This window comes from Chionomys nivalis, chromosome 9, assembly GCF_950005125.1.
Source record: "Chionomys nivalis chromosome 9, mChiNiv1.1, whole genome shotgun sequence".
Lineage (NCBI taxonomy): Eukaryota > Metazoa > Chordata > Mammalia > Rodentia > Cricetidae > Chionomys > Chionomys nivalis.
The window spans coordinates 64,575,384-64,594,033 of record NC_080094.1 but is presented as its reverse complement, the minus strand read 5'-3'; positions in this window follow the sequence as shown (position 1 = coordinate 64,594,033).

The window sequence follows — 18,650 nt, the reverse complement described above, 5'->3', positions numbered from 1 at the left end:
AGTCTCTAGGTCATCCTTACCCCAGCAAATCCTATAGGCAGGACAGATCGAAGGTTATGTGGCCACATTATAACTTTTGTAAGACCAACTTTAGAAATGATGGCTTCATGTCTTCCTCTTTGAAGGGATAGCTACATGGATTATATGGAATTGCTTTGTATTTGATCACTTGCATTAGCAAATACCCTTTATATTCATTCAATACATTAAGTTATAATGCAGCACCATTCTTTATTATTGCTGACATTGTTCCTAGGAGTGCTATCACATGGTTCCTACATTCCCTGAGCATAGCTTTATCTATTTTTTTTTTTTGGTATTTATTCCATTTAGCTTCTGGAACAACAATATCCATTAGACTCATCTTGTATAATTTTGGTCATATTATATAATCAACCATTTCTAAGGAATCCCCGGCTCTGAGATAGGTGTTAGTAACCATGGTCTAGCGTTCTCATCACTTCTAGCATGTTATTTCTTCTTGGCATCTTCGGTACGTGAGAACAGAAACGTGTACTAAAACACAAAAAAATTATTAATATTTACATTATAAGAATATCCATTAATTCCTCTTCAAATTCTAATCAAGTCTCTCTCTCTTTATTGGTACATCTACTACTCACAGTAAGAATCCTGAATCTGAGTCGGAACCAGGGAACCTGCATGAGACTGACCTAAGTCCCCTACATATATGTGACAGCTTTGTAGTTTGGTCTACCTGCAGGACTCTAACAATGGGAGCAGGCGCTGCCTCTAAGGCTCTGTCTGGATCCTGGGGACTTATTCCTCATACTGGATTACCTTGTTCAGCCTTAATACATGGGGAGGTGCTTAGTCTTATTGCAACTGCAACTTGATATGGTAGGCTTTGTTGACGTTCAGGGGAGGCCTGCCCCTTTCTGAACAGAAACAATAGAGGAGGGGATCGAGTGGGGGAGGGGAGGTAGGGGGAGGGAGTGGGAGGAGAGGAGGGAAGGGAAACTGAATTAGGGATGTAAAATAATAGAAAAAAGAAAAAGAAAAAAGAAACCTGAATCCTACCACCTACTTACTTGACTGTGAATTGCAGTGCCATGGTTGCAGAACTGCTAACATTTAGTCCCATGGGAAACAGCTTGATCGATCCGAGTCCAGTGCTGTGTGCAGCTCCCTTTTCACTTAGTCTCCCGATTTCTGCTCATCTCTTAACTTTTTTAGGGAACTTTGTTCCCTGTGCTCGAGCGTCATTTAGTTCCTTTGTCTCATTCTGCATTCCATCCGGGATTCTCCTGATTTTACTTTGCGCATATTAAGCTTTTGTCTTTGTACTGAAGTACTGTATGGAGTTTTACAAATTATTTTTATTTTCTGTTATGTGTGTGCATGTTTTGTCTACATGTATGTCTGTGCACCATGTGCATGCCTGATGGCCTAGGAGGCCGGAAGAAGATCCCTTGAAACTGGAATTGCAGACGATTTTAGCAGCTGTCTAGGGGGTGGAAGCCCAGGTCCTCTGGAAAAGCAACAGGTGCTCTCAACTGCTGAGCCATCTTTCCAGTTTCAGTCTATAAAATTTTGACAACTCTATAGTGCTACCATTTAGGTTTTTTTCTCTCCCTGCTCCCCTAGTTCTTCCTTCTCTTTCTTCCCTATGCCATCCTTCCCTTAATCTACCCTTTCTCTTCCTTTCTCCCTCTTTCCCTCTCTCCTTTCTTCCTTCCTCACTTTCGTGTGTGTGTGTGTGTGTGTCTGTGGCATGTGTGTGTATACACACACGTTTATGGGAGTGTATTAACCCACGCACTCATGTGTGGAGAATAGAGGTCAATAACGGGTATCTCCGTTATTTCTATCTGCTTTAGTTTTCAGAGCAAGCTTTCTCACTGCACCTGGAGCCTGCTGCTTTGGCTACACTGGTTCCCCAGCCAGGCCCCGGGGTCCTCCATTGCCACTTTCCAAGTGTGCGACTACAGACAAGCGCTGCTGTGTCTGCCTCTTACGTGGATACTACAGATCAGAACGCACGCCCTCCGTGTTTCAGCTAATACTTTATCAACTGGGCTTTTCTTTATTTTCTTTCCTTCTTCCAGTCCTTCTTTTTGTCCTTTTTTATTCTTTCCAGGTCTCACTATATAGCCTATATACAGCCTATATTTGCCCCAAGCTCATTACGTAGTACAGACGGGCCTTGAACTCTCACTTTTCCTGTCTCTGCCTCTTGAATGCTGGGATGACTGATAGACCTTCTGCCTCTCCTTTGCATGTACACCCCTTGACCTTTATTCCACTTTGGGCTGATGAAGCAAGAAGACCTTCACCACATGCCGTTTCCTTGGTCCTGGGATCTGCAACCTTCGGACACCTGAGAAATACAATTCTGTTCATTATTAACTACCCAGTTTCTTACGTCAGCACAACATTAACAGGAAGAAAATGATCAGATATTAGAAGCTTCACTTCTGGCTGGGTGTTTCTTAGAGCAGAACTTTCGAGAAGCATTCTCTGCTCTTATTTTGAAGGAAAACTTCATAACTGGTTTCTCCAAGGGCTGTTTCCCATACTTGGTCTTTTTATAGAGCTGGAGTTGAGATCCTTTCTGCTTGAATTGGGAATCTCTCATTCAAGAAGCAGAACTATAAGATTATAGGATTAACAGAAAATACCCTTTGTCTTGGAAAGGGTGTTGGAAATAAAATCCTTTTACTGCTCTCAAATTCAGGCAGATCATTTCTAAGATAACTATTCTCTACTGAACTGTTTTCATTTTCCCAGTAATGTCAGCGCTCTGCCTCCCTGGGAGGCCTCCCGCACAGGGATCATCACACCATCGTCTCAGCCCTGGAGATGCTATCTGCTTGTCCTGGCACATGGCCCAGGCCTGAGCTGTGGTGAGAGCAGATATGGCTCCTTCTTGTCTCACCCACAAAGATGGGAATCTCCGCACTTTGAGTGATGGTTTGGCGGTTACAAATGGTGAGAAATGTTGGTGGAATGGAAGGAGTGGTGCTTGAGTTGAGGGCACTTCATGAAACTCCAATGTGGAGTCTTCTGGGGCTGTAAAACACTGAGGACTTTCTTGCTTTCAGAAGTAGTTCTTTGTGGTAAATCACCATAATGATTAGCATCTGGAACTTTCTGTAGGCTGAGGGAATCATACCATGAAAAGACCAAGGAAGTGTAACTGTCATGAGAATACAATGCCATCTTGTTTTCTGCAATGTGACCTTTGATAGCTATGGTTTCAGATTTGAATGAGTGAGTTTGTTAAGAATATAGCAAGTGAGAAAAATGAGCAATTAGCAGACAGCAAGATACACATAGGCAGATAGGTTGCAAAACATTATCAAGGTGGGCATTTGCAATATCCAGTAGCAATGATTGGAGTAGCACAGTTGAGAGTACAAGCAAAAGTACCATGAGTTGGGGAGCCCCACCGAAACCATCACGCTGGAGTGACTGATGGTGAGATTCCTGGACACAACATCTCTATGCATCAGCTTCTGGTTTGAGGTTTTCTGCTACGGCTTTTTATACCATGGGAGGGAACAATAGGAATCTTGGCTATGAATGGTTTTACTTTCTGGCAGTTCTCAAATACGACGTTTGATTTTTTGGTTGATGTTGTTTTGTTTTTGTTTTTTGTTTCTGCTTTGTTTTTAAAATACCCTTAGATGTTTGCTGTTCTCCTTTGTCATCATCACTGAGCTAGGTGCCCAGGACAGGAAGTTTTGAAATAAATATGCTGGCCTTCAAAACAAGAGAATCCTCTTCATCCCCAGAGTCTGCTTTTAACAAGTATAAGCAATATATGACAAGTTGCCGATAGAATACATATTAAACATGTGTATAACTAGGTTCAATTTTTATTGTCTATACCACTGTTTCCACCAAGGAAACAAAGCTGCTTCTACCTCCCTAAAAATGCTTCATGTATTTTATGTGATTAGACTCATAAAAGATTTTTCTAAGGACATTATTTTTCTTCTAAAATTGCAAATTTTCTATGTGGAAACATGTTAGATATGTCATTTCTGCATTAGCTTTGTTGGTCATGTACTTACTATTTTCTTAAAAGTCTTCTGGAAAAGGCAGTGAAGTTTTTTTGCAAGGGGGGTAGTTAGTGAGAGTTGGGGTGTGAAAGGCTCAAATTGGAAAACAATGGACCATATCTTGAGGTTCATTCAGCTTTAAAATTTTCTGTTTCTAAAATGGCTCCTTATCTTTAAAATACATTTTATATTTAAGTAAATCTGGAGTATAGCATATGGCTCTATTAGTACACCCCTGAGGACTGTTCCAGACTATAAATACAAATCCAGCTTAACCAGTGACCAGAGAGCAGTTAAAACTGAATGGCTTTTTGTCCTAGGCCTAGCTCTTAGCAGCATTTCAAGCTAATGCAGGCTGTGGCTGTAGGTGTAACTCAGGAATAGGAAAAGAGCATGCTATGTCAATTGCAATCAGTCAGTGCAAGCTGTACCGCCTTCAACACTGTGCTTGAATTAAATTTGACTCACCAAAACATTCCTTTCAAAAGATTAAGTTTATTTTAGTTCTGTATATGAGTGTATGTCTGTGTATGGATATGTGCACATAAGTGCAAGTGAGGTCAGAAGGTGCTGGGTCCTCTGGAGATGGAGTTACAGGTGTAGTGAACCATCTGGCATGGGTGATGGGAAAGGAGCCCAGGTCCTCTGCAAGGGAAGGGTGTGATGATCTTACCCACTGGGCCATTTCTCCAACTATTCTATTAAATCATTCATTAGTTCCAAAACAGGTTCAAATTGAAGTTCTTCAACTGCAAACAACAGAAACTGGCTTAGACTAAATTTAATTTTAATGAAATTATAGGAAAATTAACTGAGAACTTAATAGCAAGGCTACAGTACTTCAAGGACTTGCCTATACTTTTCTACCTGTCTGTGTCCACATTCTTTGCAGCATGCTTTCATAGCTTCTTATCAAGTAAGAAAGACTAGTTTTTATCTTCCGTAAATGTGGAATGATCCTGTGACTTGCTTCTTTCAAAGGAATGCATGTATACCATGAAGGGACAAGTTAGAACCTGGGCTTCAGTGAGCCTTGTGAGTTTCTACTTTCTCGTCTGGAAATTTGCCCAGCTGAACGTGAATACATTCAGCTGAGAAGTATGGAAGAAGAGATGTCGTGAAGAACAGCAAATCCCAGCTCAAGGAACTCTAGCCCAATAAGCCTCCTGTTCACTGAGCCTGTTGTAGATTTACGTGCACACCTCTGATGTCCAGGAAGGTTGCCATGTGTACAGAAGACTAACATGGTCATTATCAGACTCTTGAGATAGGTTAGTGCTACTGAGTTTTAGGATTGTTGGCTGCAAAGCAAAAGCTTACAAAGAAGGGTAAGTGTTTTGGGAAACAGTGCCCTGGTGACTCCTCTATAGATACGCCACTTGAGATGGTTTTCATCATTCTTGAACCCTATTCATCCCTGAGCAAAATATGTTAACTGGTTGATCTTAGGTCAGAGACCTTAACCTAAATAGGATCGACTAAACTGGTTTAGCAGAATTGTCTTGGTTATAAAGGATAGAGGACAAGTATAAAGGAAAAATCCTTGTTGACATACATCAGTAATCTCAGGAGGCTGAGGTAAGACCATCCCAAGTTCGTGGCCAGGATAGACTCAATAATGAAATCTCATCTCAGAAGCAAAACAAATTAACTACAGTAAAATCTTACAGAAAGAAGTTCCTTAAAGGTAGCTGCTATTTCTGATAAAGGAAAAAGAGATCTTGGGTGCACAGAACACAGGTTTACTCTAAGCATTTTTTCCGTGTACTCACTCAACAAGGAAGTTTTAGTCTTAAAAAGGAACCTGGAAAGTCATCATGCTAGGCAGTGATGGCAACTCATTATCCGGAAAAAGAGTTCAGAAGGAAACAGTGTTAAAAGCTGAACTCTGTGAGGTAATGAGCTGTGCAAAGACACAGGAGTGGCCAGGAGCCCAGGAGACTTTTGGGATGTTTAAGTTTGCCTGAGTAAAAGCTATCACAATAAGTCAAATTTATACCTGCTTTGCCCTAATCAGGAGGCGGGGGTGTTGTGTTTGTAGATTCTGTTAGTTCCCATAGTTTACCTCATCCAGATCTGTTTTTCACCTGCTCCCCTTGGTCCTGATGTCTGCTTTCATGGCTAACAGGCCAGAGAACATCACTTGTTCAGGGCAACACAGAGAATGTGAAAAGTTTAGTGTGGACCTTGAGGCTGGGTAGCTGTAGGTGTTTGTTAGCAAACTTATTTGCTTCCTATAAACAATGAGGGATTGTTGGAGGTATGTGACAAAGGTATTTAATCTTGCTTAAGTCTGTATTTCAAAGAGATTACACTAGATTAATAAGAATACTGTACTTTAAAAACATCCAGCCAGAAGTAAGTTGAACAATGACAGCAAGGGACAGCAAAGGAGGGAGATCAATTAAGCCATTGTTTTGTAGGCAAGAAATGATGACTTCAGTTAAAGGGAATGAAATAGAGAAATGGGAGGCTGGTTAAGATCTTTCAAAGGACATCCCCAAAGGAGATCTGAAGACCCCAGCATCATTTATCTTTGAAACCTTTGTTGTCTTCTTGGAGCAAACTCAGGATTTAAAAGACTTTCATGTCTCATAAGCAGGCTTCCCTAATGTCAAATGAGATTCACCTACCCTGGAGAAGTTGGTGATAAGTTTATGTCTACATGATGTCAGAGTATAAAAACACTTTTCTTCATTTGAAGCAAAAATCAGCTCTCCTCGGATTCATTCAGCTTCAGAGAGACCAGAGCAGTCTCCACACCCACACGGAGTCATGGCATCAGACACAGCGCTGTCAAAGGCCAGCACTGAACCAGAAGCAGATGGGAGAGGAGTCTTGCCAGAGACATCATCCAAATCTCTTGCTTTGTTTTTCGTGATCAAAGGTTAAATGTTCAGAGTAAGTGCATATGATGCTGTAGTCACAACTGGACCAACTGAAATAACAAAGAGGAAGTCGTCTGCCCAAGCAGGTATGAAAAAAGCACTTGCTAGGAAATTCATGTTCACTTGTTGAGGAGGGTAAAGTAGGAAAAGGTAGCATACTTACTCAAAGAGGTTCGGAGAGAAAGCAAAGAAAATATGTGTAGTTCTTTATATGTGATAGTGCAGGCTTGGAGTAGATAAAAAGCCTCTAGGATATCTGTCTATCTTCTGTCTGTTTGTCTGTCTGTCTGTCTGTCTGTCTGTCTATCCATCTATCTGTCTGTTTATCGTCTATTCTCTATCATCTACATTTGTATTCATCAAATACCAGAAGTTAGAATAGTATGTTACATGCATGTCACAAGAATAAAAATTGCTCCTAGAAGACTGTGGACTTCCTTTGCTTTGGTTGGAAGCCTGGATATTTGCATGGGAAAATGCAGCTATTCATACAAAGAACAAAGGCTAGATAAATTGGAACCTGTTGGTGGTGTTAGAAGGAAGAGGTGTCTAAAGGAGGATAACTGGGCCTCAGGCCTAGTTATAGACTTTTTTTTTTAAATCTCCAGGTGATCTTATTTTAAGTACAAGTGGACTTGATTCAAAATGACTTCTACACATTATAGAGTCTCATCACTTTGTCACCTTCTCAGTCACATGGCTTCTGTACTGGGCTGAAATTTTATCATCAACTGCATAATTTTACTGCATTGTGTTGCTGCAATGTCTCTGTGTGCATGTGCTTAAAGCATTGATATACTGAATGAAATGTTTCAAATTTATATTCCATATTTAACATTCATGGTTTTTGTTCATTTTCTATTTTTATTATTTGTTAATTTAATAAACTAGGTTGTTCCAGAGAATGAAAGCAAATCTCCCCCCCCCCTTTCTCTCTCTCTCTCTCTGATTTTCTGAGATACGGTTTCTCTATGAAGCCCTGGAATTCATTCTGTAGACCAGACTGACCTTGAACTCACAGAGATCCACCTGTCAATGCTTCCTGAGTGCTAAGATTAAAGTGTGAGCCACCACTGCTCAGCCTGTCTTCTCTTGAAAATCCTAACTTTGATTCAGGAAAAATCAGAGAACTATATAACTAGTGGTCAGCTAAGAAATTGCCATTTATGGACAATTGATTACTGGCTTTACTTATGTTCTTTAAATTGTTAAAAATAAAAAGAATGGAACACCTCCACTCCAAGCCATGTGACTGGGGTATGCAGAACTCAACCAAATGCAGCCCAAGGTTTCTAGCTGGCGAGAAGACTCCAGCAACACCTCTGCACCAACCACGAGCCTACGCATGCCAGGGGCGCCTGGCAGTTGGTCACTATTATAATCTGTTTGTGATGAAGAAGCATGGTCCTGCTCGGCACTATGATAGACTGAGCGGGACAAGGAGAGCCATAGGCAGGTCTAGGAGTGATTCACGCCAGGTTCTGAGGAGAAAACATGGGTCAACCCAGCACATTGAGGCACCAGGCAGTCACTATTATGGTGAGCAAATGTGTGGTGTGGTATGGGAGAGAGATACAGAATGGTTTGTAGAACAGGGGCATCTCTGAAGAGAAGAAAGAGGTGAGGAGCAGACTGAGGTAGGTGGCTTGATTGCTACCCCAAGTCATGGTAATGTCTGAGCCAGGGCTGCTTCTGGGGCTCATATTTGGTTTTATGTCTCTGATGCAGCCCCTGTGCTGTCTCTGTTGCTATTGATAGCTCTTGATGCAGAATGGATAGGGCTATACAGAATTGGCCCCTCCCCTTACTGGCTGTAACACTAGGGAGAACTAACTGGTCCTGGTAGAATCACTCAGGAAAGAGGGCCCTACAACTCACCTGGGCAGCACAATAGAGCTGACCCTGTTCACAGGTGTATGGGTGAGATGGTCCTTAGGGCAAGAGAATGAGAGAGAAGGCCGTGCCCCTCTTATATGCTATGTAGTGGCATGGGTGAAGGAAAGATGCCTTCCTCTCACCACATCACCAGCTGCAGATGGTGGAGGACCTGACCAAACCCTCACTGGCTGCAGAAGGTGGGGGACTTGACTTACCCCTCGCCAGCTACAACACTTGGGAGAACAGACCCTGCACCTCTCCTGGGAAGTACAGTGAGTTGACTCTGTAGACAGGGTGAGCCAGCCCTGAAGGTGTGAGAGGGCATAGCTAGTACTCCCTCCCTAGTCTGTGGTGTTGTGAAGGGAGTGAAGAAATGATACCCTCCTTCCTCACGCATACCACCTCCAGCTGGCAAGGGATCCTCCCCTTTACCAGCTGCAACGCTTGGGAAAGTTGGCCTTGCACCTCATCTGGGCCGCACAGCAGAGCTGACCCTATTGTAGGGTACTGGTGAAGCAGGTGAGAACATGAGTACTGGAGATCTGACTTCACCCCTGTCTGCCATATGGTGGTGTGGGCAGGGGAGAGATGCCCTCTAGTCACCTGTGACTGCTGGGAAGCTGGCCCTGAAGTCATAAGAGCAGAAGAGCTATCCCTGCCCTTCACCAGCTGCACCTAACCTCTCCTGGGTAGCAGGTAGAGCTGACCTTGATGGTCCTGGTATGGGAATGCTGAGCCTGAGGATGTGAAAGCAGGAGAATTGGATCCACCCTTTGCTCATTGCTTAGAGGTGAACTAGCTGGGGTAATGCTGGAGAGTTCACGCTGGTCGTGAGGATGGAGGAGAAAGGACTGACCAACCCTGCAACTACCCAGGCCCAGAACTAGGGGTATGAGTTGGCCCCCCCCAACATCTACCTCATCCGCGACATCTACTTCATCTATGATTTGGGGGAGCACATGAAGTGGCCTGTCCTGCAGGCCCAAAGCTGCAGAATCACCACAACACAGGACAACAACATGTTATCTAAGACGAGTTCCAGTGAGGGCCCAGTATCCATAGTATAGAAGAAACAGAGGCCTCGAACCAAACCAATGACTCTTTGCAATGAACACTTGCAAGCAAAGCTATATGGACAAAAGGATTTGCTGTGTGACTCACTGTGTCACACTACGGCTTACATGGTGAGATTTTTCATTTTTTTCCTTTCCTTTTCCTGTCTTCTATTTTTCTCTTAAATTTTATTTTATTATGGGAGTTGGGGTTGCAAGGGCAGAAAGCAGATATAAAGGGTTGGAGAAAGTTGTGGGATCGAGATGCATGACATGAAATAAAAATAATGTTAAAAAAAAGGAGAAGCTGGGCGGTGGTGGCGCATGCCTTTAATCCCAGCACTTGGGAGGCAGAGGCAGGCGGATCTCTGTGAGTTCGAGACCAGCCTGGTCTACAAGAGCTAGTTCCAGGACAGGCTCCAAAACCACAGAGAAACCCTGTCTCGAAAAACCAAAAAAAAAGGAGAATGCACTTATAGCAGCAACTATAGCAATGTCAGGTGAAGAGGAAAGTAAGCTGTTTCAATATGGTAGAAGATCTCTGCAGAGAGGCAGACGTATTGTCTCCAAGTCTGATACCATAAAGCTAAGTGCGGGCCAGCATTGCTTCTCCTTGGTCACTGGGGCGGGGAAAATTGAAGCCTACACTTTTCAAATGAGGAAGTTGAGAAAGGTTTCTGCAATTCTGGGCACTATTGGTCAGTCAGGGAGCGTGCTCCTGAGGTACGGGAGACACCCATGACCGACAAACAGCGGTGGGACAGGCTGGGTTACTCTGCCTTGACCACTCAGCCTTTGGGAAGCATGCCTTTCCCCTGAGACTTTCTCTGTCCCTGACACAATACAATGCCCCTAGTGAAATAATTTGCCCTGCTTTGCTCTCAGAAGGATGAGAGTTTGGGTGTGAGGCACCCTGGGCCTGACCTGCTGTGTCATTGCTTGTACCTGAACAACAGCGTCTGCTTTCTCTCCCCGCTAGGGCTTTCTGTCTGTACTGAGCACTTTATGGCATTGTCTTTGTGCTTTTCTTTCCTACTCCTGTTCTGTCAAAGGTCAGGGCAGTGTGTTTGGCTTGTTGAAGATGTTTTTTTTTTTTTTCCCATAGTTAAGATGTTTATTTTTATCAAAATGCTTCTTAGGATGAGTACAACTCAAAGGAAAAGTGATGCTGTATTTAAGGTTTGGCCTTCACAGGATTCCGTATCCTGTCATCTGGAGGCCTCTCTCTGCAGCACGTCAAACACATTAACTGTGCCCAGGCACCACACTAAAAACCCTCACCTTTAAACTTTATAAGGATTTTCATATTCTTATTTTATAATTTATTTGGCTTTATGTAAACTTTCATTTAATTTTGTGATTGGTTTATGAGTTCTCTATAACCAATAAGTATTTTAGGAGATCTGTGAAGTGACAAAAATGAACCATTAAATTGCAGTAGACATAGTGAAATCTTTATGAATGCTAACTAAGACAGTTAATAACATCGGCATGCTGGTGACCTTTTGCAGGCATTTAATTAGATATTTATTAATTTTAATTCTTGTAATTTTTTTGCTAGTTCTGAAGTCAGTAACTGTTTTTCTACCCATTTGCCTTACAGATTTTCTAGGACCCCAACAAGCTCTGAGTTCTGGAGTTCCATTGCCCTGCCGAGGCTTCAGTACAATGGCACTTCTCAGAAGATTTTGACTCTAGCACCATTTTGTACTCTTAAAAAACTATTGAGAATCCCTCCCAAAATTTTATTTTTACTTTACATCTTAAAATATGGATTCTATAAATAGCTATTTATTGTACTAGAAGTTATAACTGAGAAAACTTATTTAAAATAATAAATTGATTATATAATTGACATTTTTAATTTATTTTTTGAGAACTTTACGTAAGAGTATACTGTGTTTATATCATTTCCATTTCTCTCCATACTCCAATTCCTCCCATCCCAATACCACCCCTCTCAAATTCATGTTTTCTCTTACAATTATTATTGTTTCACACATATACATACTCATATGCTTACAATTTAGTTTAACTAGTGTTGCCTCTATGTACATGGGTTTAGGGCTGACCACTTAGAATTGGACAACTTATGAGGAGACTCATCATTGAAGAAAACTGATTCTCCCTTCCTCTGCAGTCATTGTCTGCTGGTAGCTTTTCATCTAGAGGTGAGCTTTTAAAAATTTATCCCTATCCATTTTGACATGTCAACAGATGTGATCTTTTTCAGGCAACCATATCGTTGGGAGTTCACGGGAGTAATGTCCTTACTGTGTCTGGGAGACACTGTCTTGGTCCTTTGGCTCTCTGCCCCCTTTCTGAGCTGCTCTTTGAGTCTTTGCCATTGTGATTGTTGCAGATGTCTCAACTGGAGCTTGGTAGTTTGAGAGACAGGATCTTACTTTGTGATCTAGTCTGGTTGTAACAGTTTTGCAGCTGGCCCCAAACTTTTGGCAATTATCCTGTCCAGCCTCTTGAATGCTCAACAATAGCCTTCAGTTGGAATTAATATTTTTTATGATAAACATTTACATTTCTTTAAATAGCATAGCTAGAAAAGTGACATTTTGTGAATCTCTTTGACAGATAACTTAGTGGAAGGCATGTTCTCCTAGTTCATTTAGAACTTAACCCGTTCCTGTATATTGGTTTAGTTGTGGTTAAAATAATTAGTTTCATCTAGATACGTGTTTGTAGAAAAAAGGGGTATATGTTAATAGGTTTTCTTGTGTGTGTGTCTGTGTACATGTGTGTCTATCTGAGTGTGTATGTGTGTGTATACATGTGTGTGTGTCTGTATATGTGTGTGTGTCTCTGTGTGTGTCTGTATATGTGTGTGTGTCTGTGTGTATGTGCCTCTGTGTGTATATGTGTGTGTACATGTGTGTGTGTGTGTTTATGTGTATGTTGTGTCTCTGTGTGTGTCTCTGTGTGTGTGTCTGTGTACGTGTCTGTGTATGTGTGTGTCTCTGTACGTGTGTGTCTGTGTGTATATCTGTATATGTGTGTATGTATCTGTGTGTGCGTCTGTGTACGTGTCTGCGCACATAGATGTATGTGTATTTGGAGGCCAAAAGTCAGCGTTGAGTCTTTCTCAGTTGCTTTCCACCTTATTTTTGCTTTTTGTTTATTTTTTGAGACAACCCAGAATTTTTTGCCTTCACTAAGCTAGCATGGCTACATAGCACTGAGATGACAAGAATATAAAGTCACCATGTCTAACTTTTCTGTAGGTGCTGGAGATCAAATTCAGGTCCTCAGGCTTTTGCAACAAGCAGTTTACAGATTGAACTCCCCAACTTTTTGAATGCAAATTTCTTGAACGTTATCTGTAATATAGAATCAGAAGTCAGCACAGTGGAAAATTCATGCTATATTCAACACTGTGAGGCAGTTTGTGCTTCGAAGCTAATAATCATACAGCCTGCATAGTACCTGGGTCTGAGTGCCGTGGACGCCCATCTGTTCTGGCGAGTACTAATGGTAATCTCTGCCGAGTAAGTCTAATTGCAGCTACAATGCTCAGTCAGGTGCCTTTCCTTAGACAGGCATCAAGACGCATTATGAACTTCTCATTTCCTCACACAGAATGATAGAAAGTCAGGTATTCAAGGGTTGAAAAGCAATATAAAGGATAATTACTCCCTTTCGTAAAATATATGCTTATGAAAGGTGCCACTTTTGTCTGCCGCAGGTTGGTGGCAATGAAGACATAGATACCACTGGTGCGGTTTTTGACATGGCCTTGATCGTGCTCTGGTGCTGGCGGCTTTCCTATCTTTCCTTGTCACTATCAGTCCAAATGTAAATATAACAGAAAGGGAAAACAACTTCTTAATGTTAACATCTGAGTCTTGGGGACCCAGAAGAGTACATGAGAATCTCTGTGGTACCCGACCTTAATGTAAGCACCTAAGATGGCGCCAGATGCTTCCCAAAAGTCCAGTCACCTGGAGTTGAGAAATGTGTTCATTCTCATCACACAGATATGGAGGCGAGATGCAATAAAGCATGCGACAGGTTTGCCGTAGTAGAGTGCACATGGCAAATGTGTTATAAAGATGAAGTGTAATCACGACTAGCGCAATGATAAGTCACTGAAAAACTTTCCCTGGAGATCTCTGGCAGCATTCCTTGGTGTTTCTATTGTTGATGTTTGACGAGACTCTTTCCTCTGAAGAGGAAATTCCCATTTTTGTCTTCAGTCTCCATGCTGAGACTGTTGTGACTTCTGGGGACTTGCTCCTGTGTACGCAGGGAAGAGAGTCCCACTAAGGAATTCTCACTGGTGTGAGGGCTCCAGAAATCTGCAGTCATGTTTTTCTCAGTTCTTGCAATCTAGTCTAGACATTCTGAGGAGGTGGAGGATATAATTACAGCTTGAAGCACTTTGCAGGCACCAGCGGGGCAACTCCTGCAGCACATGTGTGACTCAAGTCCCGGGAGGGCTGTGAAATCGGATGACTCACTCGCCTAGATAAGCTGGAAGTGAAACGTTAGAGGTCCAGGGTCCAGTTGTCTTTTCTGCATTCCCTTTAGTCTGAACTGCTTCCCCCATTTGGCCTGTGCAGTTCAAAGTAGCAAATGTGTCATGAGCTCTGACTAGAAGCATCCCCTCTGGGGCCACATTGCCTCTGCTATTGTGCTGCTTATGCCCTGATGGCGGCTCAAAACTCATTTCTGCTTTGAGGGGGTTGCTGCTCTGAGGCTGCTTTGTACGGATGGCACCCCAGTAGGATTCTATCTGCAGCAGGTGCCTCCATGATGGAGGCTGGAGGGCAGAGCAGAAACTGGCTGGCTTCCCCTCTCATAGCTGGTCTGACGAGATTACAGCTTGTGCTGGGTACTCCTTTCCATGGTTACAGCCGGCTGTCTCTCACTGACTGCAAACGTTATGTTGGTGGCTAACTTTGTGTTTAAAAGGTTAAAAATTACTGTGCTTAAAAGAACTATAAAACACGATTGTATTTCCATCACCTAGTCTTGTACAACTTTAACAAAACTGTTGTTTATGCAAGATAATAGGTCACAAGGCTAACCATTGTTTATACTTCTGTAAACAAAAGCTTGTTTTGCTTGAGATAATCAAGACTTTGCAAAAACATTATGTAACCTTCTGCTTGCATGTAAATATAACTTTATGTTTCATCCTTTATAAACCCCTGACTAATGTGTTTAGGCACTACACTTAGGGAATCCTATCTTGGATGTAAATCTGAGATCAGTTCATGAATAACTTCTTAGTTTAAAATTTAATGATGGTAAGACTGGTGAATCCATGAACTACCCCAGATGCAAAACAGCAGCAGCAGCAACAACAACCACAACACACACACACACACACACACACACACACACACACACACACACACACACCATAGTTCGGGTTTAATAAGAAAATAGAAACACAAAACCCCCTTTTACCACCAGGTAGATAGAAAATGCATGTATTTGCTGTTAAAGTCTGAATAGGCCGTACCTCCCAGTTTCATAGGTGGAAATTTTAACCCCAGGTGATGATAGTAGGAGGAAGAGGCTCTAGAAAGTGATGAAGTGATGATGGTGATATCTCCTGACTGGATAGTGACCCCATAAGAGAGAAGTGTCGAGTCTCCTTGACTGGAATTGGTAACCCTAGAAGAAGTTTGATGATGGAGTCTTCCTGTCTGGATAGTGACCCTAAAGAGAGAAATATGGTGTCGGATTCTTCCTGACTGGAATAGGTGACCTTATAAGAGGGAAGTGTGATGGTGGAGGCTCCCTGACGATAGTGACCCTATAAGAGAGAACTGTCATGATAGAGTCTTCCTGACTGGAATTGGTGACCCTAGAAAAGAGAAGTGTAATGATGGAGTCTTCCTGACTGGATTTATTGACTTTATAAGAGAGACTCCCAACAATTATTGGCTTGTCTCTTCACTATGAGCCAATGTGGCAATGGCAACATAATAAAAATGTCTCTTACATTCAAAAGGCTGAAAATTTTGTTGACCTCATAGCCAGAGTTAATAAAAACAAAATGAAAAAGTCGTTTGAGATTGCTAACTGACTGTGCCCTCAGCTTGCTTGTTTAACCTTCCTTTAGAGAACAATGTAACAACCAACCTTACTTGCCATCGATTTCCCATGTAATGAACGTTTACAACATAAAATGAAGCAAACTGTAATCTTAAATTGTATACGTCTCCATCCGCAGACCCGGGAGTAATTCATGTTTTATGATAATCATTAGCTTGAAACGACAAATGGGCTGAAAGTGGCTTGTATGTGCATATCAGCTCTAGCTATAAATATTGCTTGCTAAACAAAGATGTTTGTAATACTGTTTGATATATGGGTCATCTGGGGTCAGTTGGGGTTGGTGGCTTTATACTTTGTAAAACTGTTAAAAAATCTTCTGTAAAGTATCCTTCATTCCTTCCCCATGTGATGCTCTATGTGCTGTTCAAAGAGAAAGCAAAACCTTTTATTAGAGACAGACACAGCAGTGAGACTCACACAGACAGACAGACAGACAGACAGGGACAGAGACAGACAAAGGGACAACTTCACAGGACAGCTTCAGGCAGGCACAGATTCAGTCATACAACAGACAGTTTGGACTCAGTCTTGGTTGAAGGAGACCAAAGTGAAAAGCTTTGGTTTCTTTTCTAAATGCAACACCAATGGACTATCAGTGACTTAGAGTTTATGATTAATGCATTCAAACTTTTTTTTTTTTTACTTCTCTGCCTCAAAAACTCTGGAGAAATATATTTCTATTGTCTTGGTCGATGTTTGTGTTGTTATTTTCATTGCAGTGCAAGCTAAGATACCAAAATATAAGACAAGAATACACAAATGATGCTGAGACATTTCAGTGCTATCATTGGTGAGAGCATGCACCTGATGGGCACAGTTTGCTATTCCAGCTGCTCAGGAGGCTGAGGTGGGAGGTTCATAGGTTCAAAACTTGCCTAATCTACAGAGCCAGTTGAAAGCCAGCATGGGCAACTAAGAGAGAGCCTGTTACAAAAGGAAAAGCAAAACAGGGGCTCCAGGGAGAACTCAGTGTTCGAAGACCTGAGGTCTTAGGTTCATTGCTACCCCTGTAACAGAAAGTCAGAAGACAGAAAGACAGACAAAACCTGGGGAGAGAGGACACATATCCTGAGACTCTACATAGATGTGAATTCTGGTTCTTCCACTTCACAGTGGTGTGATTATAAGTAACGTTAGCTTTCTGTGCATCCATTTCTTTGTATGTAGCTTAGGAATAATGATTTGTCTCTTCATAGAGTCTTGAACATTAAGTCAACCTATGTCTATAAATACTTTTAAAGATTTAAAACACTGCCAGGCACACAGAATGCCCCATATGGAATGAAGCTGCCATTGCTCTGATGATGATGGTGGTGAAGATGATGAAAATGGCATTATCGACTCAGGCTCTGAGCAAAGGGATGAAAGATACGTCAGCCTGAGAGAGAACCTCTCCTCAGCAGCATGCAGGCAGAATCAAAAAGGGACAACTTCTTTACTATGTGATTTAGTGTTGTTTGCTTCTGTGTGTGTCATTAAACATTTATGTCCCTTGGGTGTCACCAGGAGGCTATTTCCTGTAGTTGTGAAATAGGGTAGCGTTGACAAGTGACTGTTGCACTACAGAGCATAAACAACAAGCAAAATTTCGGAGGGGGCAAACAGAGAAAGGGGCCATAAGCTTAATGTGAGTTGGGAGGAAGCTGTTGGCCCATCTCATCAGTTAGGGCTGGAAAATTGGTACCCAGTGCTGCCCCAGGAGGCTAGACGTATTATCATACTCAGAGCCAGGGGAGTAAGTTAACAGGAAAGAATAACATTTAAGCACACAGATCCTTCCTTCCCAGAGAGATAGCAGGGGGTTGAGGGAGTTGCCTGGAGAAGCAGTTCTTGAAGTTTGGCTCCCAGGGCCTTGGCTACAGGACCTGCAAAAACTGGAGTCCCACAGGCCTGCCCCAAGCTCTACTGAATCAGAATCCCTGGGGTTTCATGAGCCCTCCAGACTTACTCACGCTCTTAGGACTTGAGAACCTCTAGTCTAGAGGAAGATGGGTATATGCTAGCAAAGGTCACATATAAGATTTTGTGCACATTTATTGAGATATTTCTAATCATCTATTTTTGTGCCGAGTATTTGCCTTCGCAGGCGCCTGTGATCCATATGTTAATTCGGTGAGATACAGTGATACACTCACTTTACAGGTGAGAAAATTGAGGTTTACACTGAAGTTTGATACCTATTTGTTCACAAGCCTTTGGGACCTGGAATAATGAAGTCGTTGGGTGGTACAAAGAAAGGAAGAGGATGGGTTATAATGACTTATTGGAAGCTTGTCTAGACTTCTGGTAGAAACATTTATACATTCTGTGTAGTCTGACATGATGAGTATCTGTGGTGTGATGGAAGAATGGAATTAATAGTTTAATTAATTTAAAGATAAATAGATGCCCTTTTTGACAATGCAAGCCTAACATCCTAGAGCAAGCAAGTGATGGGCAAGGCTTAGTCCCAGGTCTGTCCAACTCACAAAACTATGATTTTTGTCTATTTTTTTTTCTGACCAGAGATTTTTCTTGCCTATGCTCTCCAAAGGACTGTGATATCTTCCTGATCAAGTGGCTGGGAAATTACCCTGGGAGCTAGGATGGCACTAAGAACCCAAATGAATGAATGGAAACGGGGCACAGCAGGCGTTGAAAACACTCCCCGTGGTGGATGTGAGACCCAACTGGTTGCTTTCAGGGCAAAGAGAATGGGGGAAGACCTTGTCATTCCAGAA